Source organism: Oryx dammah, unplaced genomic scaffold, assembly GCF_014754425.2.
Source record: "Oryx dammah isolate SB20612 unplaced genomic scaffold, SCBI_Odam_1.1 HiC_scaffold_5, whole genome shotgun sequence".
Lineage (NCBI taxonomy): Eukaryota > Metazoa > Chordata > Mammalia > Artiodactyla > Bovidae > Oryx > Oryx dammah.
The window spans coordinates 463,359-480,709 of record NW_024070189.1 but is presented as its reverse complement, the minus strand read 5'-3'; the positions used below and the strand labels follow the sequence as shown (position 1 = coordinate 480,709).

General features: G+C 42.7%; 1 long non-coding RNA gene across 1 annotated transcript; it reads right to left on the bottom strand.

The window, feature by feature from the left end:
• Window positions 1-1,967: 1,967 nt before the first annotated feature.
• LOC120863457 lies at window positions 1,968-15,415 on the bottom strand. Its single transcript, XR_005720999.1, has 3 exons — window positions 15,321-15,415; window positions 4,395-4,400; window positions 1,968-1,982 (listed from the first exon to the last, which is right to left on the bottom strand). It is a non-coding gene; the product is annotated as an uncharacterized LOC120863457 (long non-coding RNA).
• Between the last annotated feature and the right edge of the window lie 1,936 nt (window positions 15,416-17,351).

Genomic DNA, 17,351 nt, shown 5'->3' with positions numbered 1-17,351 from the left:
TCATGAGTTTGAGCAAATTTTGGAAGTTGTTGATGGACAGGGAAGCCTGGTGCTGCAGTCCATGGGGTCGAAAAGAGTTGGAGATGACTGAGAGACTGAACCAAACTGATAGGATTTTATCAAGTGATGGTTTTCAGCATATATTAGAAAATCAATATCTTGGTGTAATTGGTGAATTTTACTCAAAGATTTCTAACAGAGTCACTTTGACTTCTGTAGTAGCACTTTTTGTGAGGTGAAACTGACATACTTTTGTTTGTCTCATGAAATTCCTTTATCGCTGATACATTTTTTGAACTTGTCTATTTAAGGGGAGAAAGGCTTGCATAGAGTCTCTATTACATGTTGATTTTTAACTACTTGATTTTTTCTATTGTTACTGAAGTAATTGGAATTTCTATCTCTTCTCAGTCCAATGTTGGTAAACTCTGTTTTCCTTACAAATTATGACTTTGTAAATCTAGATTTTTTAATTTGTTAAATTATACTAGGATTGTGCCTTTTTTTAACTGCTAGGTTGTAAGTGACCAAAACCTAACTCAAATATGTGAGTATCTACAATATCCAGGAATAAAAATTGGCTTTACCTACTGCCAGATCCATGGATTCCACAAGAATTGGTCTTTTTCTTCATCTCCATTCTGTTCTTCTCATTTTTAGTTATCTGTTCAGTCACAATCTCCCCCCATTCTCTGAGTCGTCAGATATTTATTGAGAACTTACTGGATCATGGAAAAAGGAAGAGAGTTCGAGAAACACACCTTTTTCTGTTTTATTGACTATGCCAAAGCCTTTGACTGTGTGGATCACAATAAACTGTGGAAAATTCTTCAAGAGATGGGAATACCAGACCACCTAACCTGCCTCTTGAGAAATCTGTATGCAGGTCAGGAAGCAACAGTTAGAACTGGACATGGAACAACAGCCTGGTTCCAAATAGGAAAAGGAGTATGTCAAGGCTGTATATTGTCACCCTGCTTATTTAACTTCTATGCAGAGTACATCATGAGAAACGCTGGACTGGAAGAAACACAAGCTGGAATCAAGAATGCCAAGAGAAATATCAGTAACCTCAGATATGAAGATGACATCACTCTTATGGCAGAAAGTGAAGAGGAGCTAAAAAGCCTCTTGATGAAAGTGAAAGAGGAGAGTGAAAAAAGTTGGCTTAAAGCTCAACATTCAGAAAACGAAGATCATGGCATCTGGTCCCATCACTTCATGGGAAATAGATGGGGAAACAGTGGAAACAGTGTCAGATTTTATTTGGGGGGGCTCCAAATGACTGCAGATGGTGACTGCAGCCATGAAATTAAAAGACGCTTACTCCTTGGAAGAAAAGTTATGACAAACCTAGATAGCATATTCAAAAGCAGAGACATTACTTTGCCGACTAAGGTCCGTCTAGTCAAGGCTATGGTTTTTCCTGTGGTCATGTATGGATGTGAGAGTTGGACTGTGAAGAAGGCTGAGCTCCAAAGAATTGATGCTTTTGAATTGTGGTGTTGGAGAAGACTCTTGAGAGTCCCTTGGACTGCAAGGAGATCCACCCAGTCCATTCTAAAGGAGATCAGCCCTGGAATTTCTTTGGAAGGAATGATGCTAAAGCTGAAGCTCCAGTACTTTGGCCACCTCATGCGAAGAGTTGACTCATTGGAAAAGACTCTGATGCTGTGAGAGATTGGGGACAGGAGGAGAAGGGGACGACCGAGGATGAGATGGCTGGATGGCATCACTGACTCGATGGACGTGAGTCTGAGTGAACTGCAGGAGTTGGTGATGGACAGGGAGGCCTGGCATGCTGCAATTCATGGGGTCGCAAACAGTCGGACATGACTGAGTGACTGAACTGAACTGAACTGACTGTGATATTGAATTGTTTGCCTTGGAAACGAACAGAGATCATTCTGTCGTTTTTGAGATTGCATCCGAGTACTGCATTTCAGACTCTTTTGTTGACCATGACGGCTACTCCATTTTTTCTAAGGGATTCCTGCCCGCAGTCATAGATACAATGGTCATCTGAGTTAAATTCACCCATTCCAGTCCATTTTAGTTTGCTGATTCCTAGAATGTCAATTCTTGCCATCTCCTGTTTGACCACTTCCAATTTGCCTTGATTCATGGACCTGACATTCCAGGTTCCTATGCAATATTGCTCTTTAAAGAATCAGACCTTGCTTCTATGACCAGTCACATCCACACCTGGGTATTGTTTTTGCTTTGGCTCCATCCCTTCATTCTTTCTGGAGTTAATTTGTCCACTGATCTCCAGTAGCATATTGGGCACCTACTGACCTGGGGAGTTCCTCTTTCAGTATCCTATCATTTTGCCTTTTCATAGTGTTCATGGGGTTCTCAAGGCAAGAATACTGAAGTGGTTTGCCATTCCCTTCTCCAGTGGACCACATTCTGTCAGACCTCTCCACCATGACCCACCCATCTTGGGTGGCCCCATGGGCATTGCTTAGTTTCATTGAGTTAGACGAGGCTGTGATCCTAGTGTGATTAGATTGACTAATTTTCTGTGATTATGGTTTCAGTGTGTCTGCCGTCTGATGCCCTCTTGCAACACCTACCGTCTTACTTGGGTTTCTCTTACCTTGGACGTGGAGTATGTCTTCACGGCTGCTCCAGCAAAGCGCAGGCTAACTGAGGCACGTGCTAAATGGAATGGTGGTGGAGGGTGGAGGGAGGAGGAGAGAAGGATCTGGCAACACAGAAGGCTTTCTGTTATCCATATGCATACTTGGAAAGAAGGGAGTAGATTGAACCACTAAGAAAGAAATAGATTTGGTAGAAAATCTGAACATGTAATTCCACTAAACATGTATTCAAAAGAGCCTAATGCAAAAGAGACCGAGATACTTTTTATTTGGTAAATTTGTTTCCCCCACCCCCCAAATCATGCATGAGGGTTTAGGATGATTTTAGTCTGTTATATAAAAATTTTGTAGGGATTTTTTTTCAGTGTCTGTACTGTAGGCTGAATTTCCAATTCCAGTTATGCTAATTTCCAATTCCAGCTGAATTCTACTAGACATCTCTAAAGAAGTACACAGAATATTCAGCATTTAGTTTTCATCTACACTGAAGACATGCAGATAGCTGATTTAATGTTCAAGGGAAAAAATAATGGTATAAATCCTAGACAATTGTTAGCAATATCATCTATTTGCAATTGCACCCAGGAATGTATATTTCAAATCAAAAGGTTTTGTTACTGTTTTAATTTTTTCCACTGTCTCTGACTAACCGGTCTTTAAAACTTACTTATTTTGGCTCTTTTTCCCTAGCTGAACTTTACAAGTCTGACCTCCATCCCGTAACTCTGGCTTTGTTTCCTCATTTGTGAATACACCCTGCTCTCTATAGAGGAAATATGCAAGCGCAGTGGCTGAATTAGTGGCAAGTTGTGAGCATTTTCCAGCCTGAGTTTAGTTCACCGTCTGAATTGAGTCTCTAAGCAGTATAATACACGGAAAGGTGACAACCTCCTTTCTCCAGTCACTGACTGACTCATTCTGCTTCATCGAATGCTACTCACTTAGTGCCAACGCTCTGAGGTGCTGTTTTATGCTCTTGAAATACGATCGAAAACAAAACATACATGGACTCTTGTGGAGCTGTTTTAAAACTCATCCTTTCATGCTCTGTTAGTGGCCATTTTCTTTTACTCTTGTTTAGTGCAAACACACATAAGACCCTTTCCACACCCTCAGACTTCTCAAAACCAGTAGCTACGGATTTGTTTTGAATGCGCAAGTGCGTGCGTGCACGCTGCGTATGCGCCTGAGTGCGTGCCTGCGTACGTGCCTATGTGCCTGCTGACAGCAGATCTCTAGTACCTTCTAAACGTGTGGTACCTGCGTGAGAGGAAGGACGACATGAGGAAGCACGTGATTGTTGTTTGGCTGCCATTCCTTTCTGAGAGAATTTGGTTATAACTTAGAAAAGCAAGACACGCGAGAGAAAAATAAACAACAACACTTTTTCTTCAGAAGGCACCACCTGTAGGTTCTCTGAAGGGAGGCAACGGGTTGGTGCTAGATGACGACCTTTGGGGGAGTAGAAGCGAGGCGTCAGCGCGACCGCGCCTGCGTGACGGGGCTCCTGGATCCGAGGGCCGGGCTCCAGGGGCTGTGGTGCCCGCTCCAGCTCCTGGCGCAGTGGACACGTTCCGGCATGACGGGAAGGCGGAGGTGGGCACAGAGGTGAGGTGAAGGTCGCTGCGACAGCCGGGGCTGTAACCAGCAAGGAGACAGACACACCTTGGCACATGTGCTTCCCTCAGTCCGCCCCTGTACCCTCTCCTCAGTGGTTCTTACAGAACCCTGTGTGGGGTTCGACAGAGTGTTGGGGATACCAGCGCAGACGAGACAAGGTGCCCAAACCCAAAACTCCGACGAGATGAGCCACACAGGTGGAGCGCCTCTGCCTCTATGGAGCCAGGAGAGACTGCGTTGAGAGGACAGCTGTCAGGAGAGCTCTAAAGACAGGTGGGTGGCCATGGGGGTGGTGGGTAGAGAGAGGTAAGAATTCAGGAACCTGGGGCAGAGAAGAAGGCAGGGGAAAGTCAGGGGTGACTGAATGCATGCTCTGTCTTACTCCGGGGAGTGTGGAGGCCACGGGTCCTTGGGTGTAAAGGAAGCGAAGTTTTTTGTGATGTTTTATGTATTTAACTTAAAATTAGACAAAATCCGATAAAAAATTAACTTGATTCTGCATGTTGGTTTGTTTGCATTTCAGTATTCTTTATCTTTAGGGTTTGTTTGTTTGTTTTTACTCTTTTTTACTTTTCATTTAGTTTTTCAAATAAAATTTATATATATATATACACACACATATTTGCACACATACATATGGATAGATAGCTTGTCACCCATCCGTCCAATGTGCATACATCCTATTATGTGCATATATCCTATGTGACTGGCCAGAATTGCATTTCATTCTGGAAGTGACCCCTGTAGCTACAATTGTACTTTCTGCCCAAGCACTGGACCTTCCTCCAAACCTCCAAACTTGACTGATGACACTCACTTGAGGAATGAAAGTCTCTAGCATTGGCTCTTTGAGAGGAAGTGATAGTCTCCAGGCCCCGTCTTCTCCTACACTTGGCTAGCAAGAGCGGAGATGCGGCAGACCCGTGGAAACGGCCGCCACTCACCTGGCGCAGGGCCGAGCCCGGAGCGCTGTCAGGAAGTGCTGGGAAGGGCGGCCGACTCAAAGATCCTCACCTGAATAGGCGCTGTAGCGTGTGCCTCGAATTTCCCAGGAAGCTTGAGGAATATTGGCGTGGAGAGTTTCACTCTTTTTCAGTGATAAGGAGAAACAACTCACTTGATTCCTCATGAACTAAATGGCAAAAAGGACACAGTATCATATTAGCTTATCTCTTTGCCCTTTACCAGAGCCCACAAGGAAATTACCATTACCTTTCCTGCTGAGAAATGACAATCTCTCAACAAACATACCATACCTAGTCACTGGAAAAGACCCTGATGCTGGGAAAATTTGATGGCAAAGGGAGAAGGGGGTGACAGAGGATGAGATGGTTGGATGACATCACTGACTGAATGGACTTCGGTTTGAGCAAACCCAGGGAGCTAGTGAAGGACAGGGAAGCCCAGCGTGCTGCCCTTCATGAGATTGTGAAGAGTTGGACACGACTTAGCGACTGAACAACAAACTAATTTTAAACCAGTTGAAACTAATTAGTTTCAATAACTAATTTGAAACTAATTTTATCTTTAAAAAGTACTGAGCCTTAAAAGATTATTCTTTTTTGAAACAAAAGGTTTTTGTTTTTTTTTCCTTACAGTTTTTATGTAGCAAGACCACTGAACAAGTAACATTGCCCAGAGACACTTAGGGTAAATTGAGGTCTCATGGGAAAGCGTCTCCCGTTGTTTCCCTTCTCGTCAGTCTCCGCCTGGCTGGTTTCCTCCTCTTCTTCTCACATGCCCGGCCTGTTCTCATGGCTCTGCCTCTGTTTGTGGTACTGCCTTCAGCGGAACTTCCAAATGTGGTATAGAGTCTATTTCAGTGTTGTGCACAAGACAAGTGTACAGTAAATATCTAATTCTGTATTTTCCATAGAGTGATAGAGTTGTCTGGGGATTCCTGAAATCTTTTCAGAGGATCAGCAAAATATTATGAAAAACTATTTCATAATAAGACTCAGAAGTTAATTGATTTTTTGATCTCAGCATTTCAAATACAGGATATATTAATAGATATGATCTACATAACCAAATCTTGGGGTTCAGTTCAGTTCAGTTGCTCAGTCGTGTCTGACTGTTTCCGACCCCATGAATTGCAGCACTCCAGGCCTCGCTGTCCATCACCAACTCCCGCAGTTCACTCAGACTCACGTCCATCGAGTCAGTGATGCCATCCAGCCATCTCATCCTCGGTCGTCCCCTTCTCCTCCTGCCCCCAATCTCTCCCAGCATCAGAGTCTTTTCCAGTGAGTCAGCTCTTCGCATGAGGTGGCCAAAGTACTGGAGCTTCAGCTTTAGCATCATTCCTTCCAAAGAAATCCCAGGGTTGATCTCCTTCAGAATGGACTGGTTGGATCTCCTTGCAGTCCAAGGGACCCTCAAGAGTCTTCTCCAACACCACAGTTCAAAAGCATCAATTCTTCGGTGCTCAGCCTTCTTCACAGTCCAAGTCTCACATCCATACATGACCACAGGAAAAACCATAGCCTTGACTAGACGGACCTTAGTCGGCAAAGTAATGTCTCTGCTTTTGAATATGCTGTCTAGGTTGGTCATAACTTTTCTTCCAAGGAGTAAGCGTCTTTTAGTTTCATGGCTGCAATCACCATCTGCAGTGATTTTTGAGCCCCCAAAATAAAGTGCAACACTCTTTCTACTGTTTCCCCATCTATTTCCCATGAAGTGATGGGACCAGATGCCATGATCTTCGTTTTCTGAATGTTGAGCTTTAAGCCAACATTTTCACTCTCCTCTTTCACTTTCATCAAGAGGCTTTTTAGCTCCTCTTCACTTTCTGCCATAAAGGTGGTGTTGTCTGCATATCTGAGGTTATTGATATTTCTCCCGGCAATCTTGATTCCAGCTTGTGTTTCTTCCAGTCCAGCATTTCTCATGATGTACTCTGCATAGAAGTTAAATAAGCAGGGTGACAATATACAGCCTTGATGTACTCCTTTTCCTATTTGGAACCAGTCTGTTGTTCCATGTCCAGTTCTAACTGTTGCTTCCTGACCTGCATACAGATATCTCAAGAGGCAGGTTAGGTGGTCTGGTATTCCCATCTCTTTCAGAATTTTCCACAGTTTATTGTGATCCACACAGTCAAAGGCTTTGGCATAGTCAATAAAGCAGAAATAGATGTCTTTCTGGAACTCTCTTGCTTTTTCCATGATCCAGTGGATGTTGGTAATTTGATCTCTGGTTCCTCTGCCTTTTCTAAAACCAGCTTGAACATCAGGAAGTTCACAGTTCACCTATTGCTGAAGTCTGGCTTAGAGAATTTTGAGCATTACTTTACTAGCATGTGAGATGAGTGCAATTGTGCGGTAGTTTGAGCATTCTTTGGCATTGCCTTTCTTTGGGATTGGAATGAAAACTGACCTTTTCCAGTCCTGTGGCCACTGCTGAGTTTTCCAGATTTGCTGGCATATTGAGTGCAGCACTTTCACAGCATCATCTTTCAGGATTTGAAACAGCTCAACTGGAATTCCATCACCTCCACTAGCGTTGTTCCTAGTGATGCTTTCTAAGGCCCACTTGACTTCACATTCCAAGATGTCTGGCTCTAGATGAGTGATCACATCACCATGATTATCTGGGTCGTGAAGATCTTTTTTGTACAGTTCTTCCATGTATTCTTGCCACCTCTTCTTAATATCTTCTGCTTCTGTTAGGTCCAGACCATTTCTGTCCTTTATCGAGCCCATCTTTGCATGAAATATTCCCTTGGTATCTCTAATTTTCTTGAAGAGAGCTCTAGTCTTTCCCATTCTGTTCTTTTCCTCTATTTCTTTGCATTGATTGCTGAAGAAGGCTTTCTTATCTCTTCTTGCTATTCTTTGAAACTCTGCATTCAGATACTTATATCTTTCCTTTTTCCTTTGCTTTTTGCCTCTCTTCTTTTCATAGCTATTTGTAAGACTTCCCCAGACAGCCATTTTGCTTTTTTGCATTTCTTTTCCATGGGGATGGTCTTGATCCCTGTCTCCTGTACAATGTCACGAACCTCATTCCAGAGTTCATCAGGCACTCTATCTATCAGATCTAGGCCCTTAAATCTATTTCTCACTTCCACTGTATAATCATAAGGGATTTGGTTTAGGTCATACCTGAATGGTCTAGTGGTTTTCCCTACTTTCTTCAATTTAAGTCTGAATTTGGCAATAAGGAGTTCATGATCTGAGGGGCTTAATAATTTTTCAGAATGAAGAAGTCCTGAGACCAAAAATGCTGAAAATTACTGCCCTAATCAATTGGCTAAAGAAATACATAATCTCACCAAGAGGTGCTAGCATATCCTATGCAGTAAGCTATGCTTATATCTGAAAATGGCTTAAAACCTGATTTTCCAAGATACGGAATATAAGTCAGTAGTACTCATAGATTTTTGGAGAGGGCCAGTCGGGCCAGGGTGGCACTAACATTTTGAGGGCCCGTTCAATGTCAGATTTAGTTGGAATCAGTTGTCTGTTGAGTTCAGTGAGGACTAGATAGCAGACTTTAGTCTAAGATGAAGAAGTGATAAATCAATAATGCTTAAAGATAATGAAATGTATCAGTCCAGGTGTTTATAATACGTTTCAGCTATTTTCAATAGACAAAAAAAAATCTTTACAAATCTTATGTGGCCTGTGTGGTTAAGATGTCCAGATCACCCCAAGTCACTTGCATGGCCAGCCCTGGGTGTTGGGTGTCTCTGGCACCACTGAAGACTGACTGGCCACCACTCTTACTGAAATGGCTTCTGTACAGCACCTCCTCCACAACAGTGACTTACAGTTCATATTGTAGGCACATATCGTGTGGGCACATCCAGTTGGAACAGTCTAAAGCTCATGCCTGTACCCAAGTCACAAGAGAAGCCAAGAGAGTGAGGTTTTGGATTCTGTGTTGGGAATGCAGAGACTTTTAAGTGGGAAATCTTCCAAACAGAGTTTTCAGGCAATGATTGGAGTGGAAATTAGGAATGATATTCCCATAGTTCTTCCCTTGGCTGTCCAACACACACCCTTATTCCTGTTATGCCCAAGTCGCGAAATCTCCCAATGACCACCAGGGAGCCGATATCTGATGCAAAAGCAAGAGTTTTTATTACCAAGCTCGAGCTGGGGCTCCCACCAATACCTACACAGCAGTTATAGGGAGGAGCCCCGAGTTCTGGGTTACATTGCTTATATAGGGTATTCTCACGCGAGAAATTTGAAAAACGGGAGTTTCCGGGTTGGGAGACATCTAATTGGTTACCTTCTGTGGAAGGGTTAGGTCTTGGTTTCTGATTGGTTTTTATTTTCCCCTGGGCTGGCCCCGGGTTCTGCTTGGTTCCCAGTTCCCAGGCTGGCCACAGGTTCTGATTGGTTCCCATTACCTAGGTAGACCACGTTAAGTCAGGAGATTTTGGTCTGGGGTCCGATTGGCTCGAGGGTGGTGGGGTGAGGTCAGGGGATTTCCAAAGGCTCTTTTCCTGGAACCTTACAAAATGGAGTTTTCCTGTTAACAAAATGGAGTAGCTTAGGTCCTTCATTCCCCCCTTCTCTAGGATCCAGGACAGACCCAATCATGGGCCTGGGGTCAGCTCTATATTGTCTCCTGCTAAGGGGACCGTTTGTAGGGCCGCATATTGGGATCTGAGTACCATGAGCTGCACCGCGTTGATGTGGCTTTTAATCAAGGCCACTAGTTAGTTTAGTAAGCATGGCCTGAGCGTGAGTAGCAGTAACAAGATAATCAGGGGCCCCACCAAGGAGGATATGAGAGTTGTGAACCAGGGGGATGAGTTGAACCAGGATTCAAACCAATTTTGAGACATTTCTCTTTCTCTTTTTCTCTGACTCAGCCCTTCTCTTATCTTGGCCAGGGACTCTCTCTGACTACCCCCGAGTGAGTCACATAAAAACATTTTTCCCCTAACGCAGCACGTAGGTCCCCTGAGAGACTTCATACTCAAGATACTTCTTGGGAATTGGGGCGGAGGTCTCTTTCTTCTGTAACTTCTTCCTGCTGTGCATGGGCATAGGCCTGCCTAGCAGAGCAGAAGTCTCTCTCTACCTGATCTAAGTTGGGGTGTTCCGCATCTGAAACCAACTTCCACCCTTGTAATAACAGCAATTTAGTTGACTCCTCTCAGAGAGGAAATAGACAAGGGCCAAACAGGAGACCTAGCAGGAGGGTCATCTCTGGTCCCGGGAACAGAAGGGAACATTTGGGGTGAGGGTTGCAGGCTTTGTGACCCTTTCTGATTGGTTGGTGGTGAGGCAACAGGGCTGTGCTCCAGGAATCTTGTGTTCAGTCTGAAGTTACCATCCTCCACCTGGGTGGGGGCTCAAAGACATTGTTATGCATATTTCTTTGAGTAGGAACCAGGACTCTGTCTGGAGGCTGTATCAACCTTTGATAGTTTCTGTTTTTGTATCCCCTCCCTTCCCTGATTAGCAATTGTTTGAAACCAAGCTTTGGAATTCAGGGAAGGTCAAGGAGGCTGAACAAAGTCCATATCCTACAGATAAGAAATGGAGAACACAGAGCAGATCTGTACTCCAGATCCCCTCAGAGTCCCGCTCAGGTTTAATTTCAGGGAACTAGGCAACTATGACTGTGATAACTTCCTGTCAAAATGGGGCATAGGACTGCCCCAGCATGGAGCAATACAAGCTCTAATCTGAAAGTACACCATAGCATCACCTAGTTATTTCCCAGGATATCTGAACCATAGCTACTCTATTTTGACTTTTAATTGTAAACTTTTCCTTAATAGCCAAAGCAGATTTCACTGTTAATGACGTCAGTGTTTCTCTAGGTATGAGAAGATGAAAGAATTGGGACTCAGAAAATCTTTTCCTGAAAAAATCTAACTATCTGAAGGCCTGTTCTGCCAGTTTTCTCAGAGCACAGAGTGCCTCATTTCTGATTTTACCCTGAACTCCTTTCAGGGGCATTGAAAGTCAGCAGTTGCAGCGGCCATGATTTAATCTTTGTAGATGCAGATGGCGAGTGTCAGTCTTCAGTGGGCAGAGCCCCTTTTTGCTCATAAACTTGACCATGATTATGAGGGGGGCACTTCATGACCATTTTATCCCATGGTGCTGAGAGTGTCCATTCTCAGGTAAACAGGCCACTCAATGTGCTGTTACTGGACTAGGCCATGAAACAGTATCTAAAATTCTCTGGACCACCTGTCTTACTAGCTTTTTGGTCCAGGAAAATATTCCCTCTTGTTGCTTCTTTCCATGTCTAGAGTTACACTGTTACCATCATCGATCTCATATGGGACTATATATTATTCTATTAGAGGCCTCACACACATACAGTGTAAGAAACAGCAATTTTGTAAAACAGGAGAAATACAAATAAAATAGCCAGCAGTATTAGTAAAGTCACAAGTAAGACTTATGTTAAGAACTTCCATTAGATGTAGCCCAGTATATCTTCAGGTTATCTGACTTAGTCTGCCCTGTAGAATCTTTATCTTCCAGGGTAATTATATATTGGCACCATCTATAAGGCACATAGCCCAGTTTTTTACTGTTACTAGACTGATTATCTTTAGTATGATTTTTTTTTCTCAATACAGAGGAGACTTTAAACTATTAATTGGCCCGGTGAGGGGAACCTATCTAGTAATATCACAGTGACCTGAATATGACTATATATATTTTTTTTAAGTAAATTTTTTCAGGGCCAACCAGTTAGAGTCTGGTAGTAGAGAAATTTGCCAAGGTAACCCAGAACTAGACACAGGTAATTGGCCACAAACCCAACAATTGGATTGATTTTTAAAACTAGCATAGGATCAGGCCTATGATAGAAAAGCATTTGACTTATATACAAAGGTCTAAGAAGTCAAGACAACATAAATGATCATACGAATCAGGTCCAGCATCTCGGGGAAGCTGTCTACCTCTGATGTCATCGTCTTCTCATCCTGGTGTAGTGTAGTTTCTCCTGATAAAAAAGTCCTTCCATCCATGTTGGAGACAGTCCCTTAAATTATGTCTTTTTCCAGTCCTGGGTGCAGGTCATGAGGCATCTGATCTTCATCCAAAGATAGATTACTGAGATAAGCTTCAGAAACAAACTTAGGGTGTTTTTCAAGAATTCAATTAAATTTTTCATTAACATCACATAACAGCAAAGAACTATCTAAGAGATGAGTCTTAATAGATGCAGACCTCCATTAACAAACTGGTATTTAACATTTTGAAATATCTTTTTCTTCTTAAAGTTACCCTTATTTTTATTAAGTATAACCAAATTAAGGCTAGTTTGTTTGCAAAATAGGTCTGTTCTCACTAATTTTGGTCTGATGATTTTTATAACCATAATTGATTATAGGCTTTTTATTTTGCTGAAACATATATAGAGTCTCAGACTGAACTTTTAAAATAAAACAGGGCTGGCAAACTCACACCAAAGGCTTATCACAGATTTTGCCTAACAAATCTAGGTGAATTCTTCCCTTTTTAAGGTCTCAAAAATTTCTTCAGATTTTTGTATCCGTGAGATAACCTTCTTAACTCATTTGTAAACTTACTGGAAACCTAAGAACTTCCAATTTTTGGAGGAGTCAGATAGAAAATATAATTGTTTTGTTTATAACGTTTAATTTTACCAAAGTATTGTCATAATTAATTTGAGAGGAAGATCTTCCCTACTCCCTGAAAACATAAGATTCAACCCCGTAATTTTTCAGATAGAAACCATAAAAGTTATAAGCATATTTGCTGGTTCATTCAGTCCCTTTGTTAACTTTTGTAAAGTCATCAGGTTTTCCATTAAAATACCAGGACATATCAGAATATTAAAAACTCCATATAATTTCTAGGATATCTGTATTAGTTATTTTACCATACATTATAACATGAGTGGATTTATTACTCATTTGATAATCTTTTCCATGTAATTTAACCAACCAAATAAGCACAGTTTAATATCTCTCTTTGGGATGTTCCAGGGGCCCTCTGAAACATCCCAAAGTTAGCTAGAGATCAAAAGAACTTCAAAAGAGTTCTATTTAGGAAGTTTTATCAAAGAGATCAATTAAAAGGGTTTAGAACATTTGGTCAGATTTTAAGTTACGCCAATCTGGAGAGACTATTTTAGACAGATATTTCTAAAAAATAATTATTCTTAATAGAATTTATATAAAAGCTCATATCATTTATATTTTTTAGAAGGTTTTTTTTCACTTGAGGTAATTTCCTTGTTGACAAACTTGTAACAGATATAATATTTAACTCATATTAAAACTAGGTACAATGAAAATATTTTACTTAATGTTAAGTACTCTAAGACATTTCTATATTAAATAGGTCAACAAACAAACATTAATATCAGGTGTTTAACATTGAATATTTCCCAGTTCACATAAACCTGGAATTTATTGTTTAATTTAGAATTACTTGATTTGTAGCCACCAGGGAAGCCCCTGTAAACACTTACCTTTTTTTAAGCCAAATAGATAGAGCTCATATACAAAAGTATTACCAAGACATATTTAGACAGACACAGTGCAAGACCTAGCTTCAAGTCTTTTTTTTTTTTCCTTTTTCCTCAGTGTCAGGAGTTAGAGATGGTCTAGATAAGTGTTCCTGAGAGCCCTGGTCTCAAGGCACAGGGAAAGAAAATCAAGTTCTAACAAAATGGCGGCAGGTCTAAACCACATAGTTGCCAGACAAAGCAAAATTTCCTTTTCCAGGGGATCTTCTCGACCCAGGGATTGAACCCAGGTCTCCCATATTGCAGGCAGACGTTTTAACCTCAGCTCCACCAGGGAAGCCCTTAAATACAAAAATACAGTCTTTCAGAAAACCTCCTATAGTGACACAGAACTTCAGATCTAAGTACTAACATCAAAGATTTCAAGGGAGGAGAGGAAGCCAGGTTGAAAAAGAAGGGAGAGGAGGCGGGAGAGGGGGGCAAAAGGGGTGGCCTTACAGACGTCTGCTGCCACCTACAGATACCCAGGCGCTACGGGACTTTTCCCTGGGCCTCCAGAGAAGGGAGGACTGGAACTCGACCCTACCAGAAATCAGAACCAGAATTCGAGTTCTCTGCCAAGAGGAGGTGATCAGTCTCCAATCCTCAGCTCAGGCTGAGGGTCCTTCGACCAGATTCCTGCGTCCAGGACCGGGAGACTAGAAAAACAGGGAAGGATAGGAAGCGTTAAGGAGAGGAGACAGAGAAGGGGAGAGAAGTCAATAAAATCTCTTGTTCCTTACCGGTCAGGGCACTCTGGCCAGTTGTCCGCGTCAGGAGGAGACCAGGGACAAAGAGTCCCAGTTGCAGCCGCTGGGTCTAGTCCATTGGCAGGCAAGCTGGCCCCTGAGTACCCCGAGTGGTCAGGATGTCAGTCTCAGCAAAGAAGAGTCCCCGCCAGAGTCCCATTTGTTGCAGGAAGAGGGACCCCTTCCAGGGCCGGAAACTGGGCTCTTGTCTAACACTCGGAAATGAATTGTCCGAGGAGACACATGTGCTGACAAAGGGAACTTGGTCAGGGTGTCTGATCCGCGGTCAGAAGATGATATCTCGGACTCGGTGTCCAGTTCCCAAGTCAGAGGTGCCTTCTGAGGGCCAGCCTACATGGAAGGGCGGCCATTCTGCGCTGCAAAAAGTGATTAATTTATTCCTTTTAATTTCTACACTGAGGTCATGAGCGCGCATCTTGACCTCCTTAAAATTATCAGTAACCAAGGATAGAGGTGTGGGGCTAGAATGGCATTGCCCCATCGTCCCTGGATCAGTCAGATGTTGGTAAATTAACACAAACAATTCGAACAGCCACACAGACAGAGAGACAGGAGAAATACACCTCCGGGAGTCCAGAGGTAAAACCGAATGACTATGGCCTCCGGCCGTTTAGCAGGAGCAACCCACTATATCGTCTACAGAGAACAGGGGCACTCCGTCCCCCCCCACGCCGGGGTCGGGGACGTCTCCCAACGACCCCCACTGGTGACTCTCCAGCGCGTCCACCTGAGTCGTATACCGGTCTCAGAAACCAGGCCCTACCAGGAGTGAAAAGAAAGACAGAAAAAGCTTACCAGCTGCAGATGACTCTCCGGATCGGTCTTCCCGTGGAGCAGGTGGGAGATCCTGGACGAGCCCCCAGATGTTATGCCCAAGTCCTGAAATCTCCCAGTGACCACCAGGGGGCTGATATCCGATGCAAAAGCAAGAGAGTCTTTATTACCAAGCTCGAGCTGGGGCTCCCACCAATACCTACGCAGCAGTTATAGGGAGGAGCCCCGAGTTCTAGGTTACATTGCTTATATAGGGTATTCTCGCGTGAGAAATTTGAAAAACGGGAGTTTCCGGGTTGGGAGACATCTAATTGGTTACCTTCTGTGGAAGGGTTAGGTCTTGGTTTCTGATTGGTTTTTATTTTCCCCTGGGCTGGCCCCGGGTTCTGATTGGTTCCCAGTTCCTGGGCTGGCCACGGGTTCTGATTGGTTCCCATTACCTAGGTAGACCACGTTAAGTCAGGAGATTTTGGTCTGGGGTCCGATTGGCTCGAGGGTGGTGGGGTGAGGTCAGGGGATTTCCAAAGACTCTTTTCCTGGAACCTTACAAAATGGAGTTTTTCTGTTAACAAAATGAAGTAGCTTAGGTCCTTCATTTCCTAGCAACAATAACAAAATGCTGTCTGTCATGCAGATAAAAGCACACTCATCCTTTCTGCTAAATAGAGAAATAATTATCTATCAGTTCAAAATGACTTTAGGATTAAGCAACAGAAAATCCCAACTAACCATGATTTAGACCAAATGGGGATTTTTCTCATACATCAAAATGTGTAGAGATAGGCAATTTTTCCACATTGGTTCAATTATTCAGTGATGCTGTAAAGGATATAATTTTTTTCCCCAGTATCAAGCTCTCAACATTTAATAGAATGAACATACAGAAAAGTAGAAGGATGTAGTAGAACTGAGGGCTTCCCTGGTGGCTCAGGCAGTAAAGAATTCGCCTGCAATGCGGGATACCTGGGTTCGATCCCTGGGTTGGGAAGATACCCTGGAGGAGGGCATGGCAACTCCCTCCAGTACTCTTGCCTGGAGAATCCTTGTAGACAGAGAAGCCTGGCAACTACAGTCTATGTGGTTGCACAGTCAGATACAACTGAGTGACTAAGCACAGCACACAGTAGAAGTGAAAGGCACTTTGAACCAATTCAACATAAAATTAAGATTTATACAATTTTCACAGAACAGTAGGATACAAATTCTATTCTAAGTTCCCATAGACTATAAACCAGGAGACACTGGAGTATAGGCAGGGACATAAAACAAGGTGCAAAAATTCATGATCTAAAAGTATTGAAATCATATGGTGTCTATTTTCTTATCATTATGGAATTGAAAGGTTGATGCTGAATCACAACTCCGGGATTCTTGGCCCTGAAGGAGAAGCATTCAATCCGGGGCCAGAGATGAGGCTTGATTGCTCAGAGCTTTTGTGTAATAAAGTTTTATTAAAGTATAAAGGAGATAGAGAAAGCTTCTGACATAGGCATCAGAAGCGGGCAGAAAGTGTGCCCCCATGCTAGTCTTCAGCTGGATGTTATATAGTCACTAGCAGTCTGTTAATGAAAGAAAGGAATATCTTAAAACTCAGAATGGCACCAGGCCCCTCACCCATAAGATGCATTTTGGGATAATCTTGGCACCAAATGGTTCATCCTGGGCCATAAAATAATTAACTTGAATCTTGAAGAAGGGCAGATCACCATACAAATAGTTTCATTTACATAAATTAGAGGAACAACATCTGAGTATAACATACTGGTTTGTCAAGTAGGTTCTGAGCCAAAAGGCAGACCGACTTGAAGACAGAGTTTGGGGTAAATGCATAGTACATTAGCATAGCTTAAGATAAACATTTCCATAAGAAAAAGGCATTGGTTAACTTCAGGTGAAACCAGGTGTCATTTTGGCAACACAGAGTTTTAAGAGAAACTTCCTTTTAAATTTGTATAGAGAAGGAAAAAAATATCACTAGTTTGTTTCCTCCTGCCGCTTAAGAGAGATAAAAATGTCTGACACTTGCAGGCTATTTCCTCCGTTTGGAGACTCCTGGCCTTCCTGCCTGTTACCTACCCTCTCAGAATTATGTTAGAAATCAATATCAAAA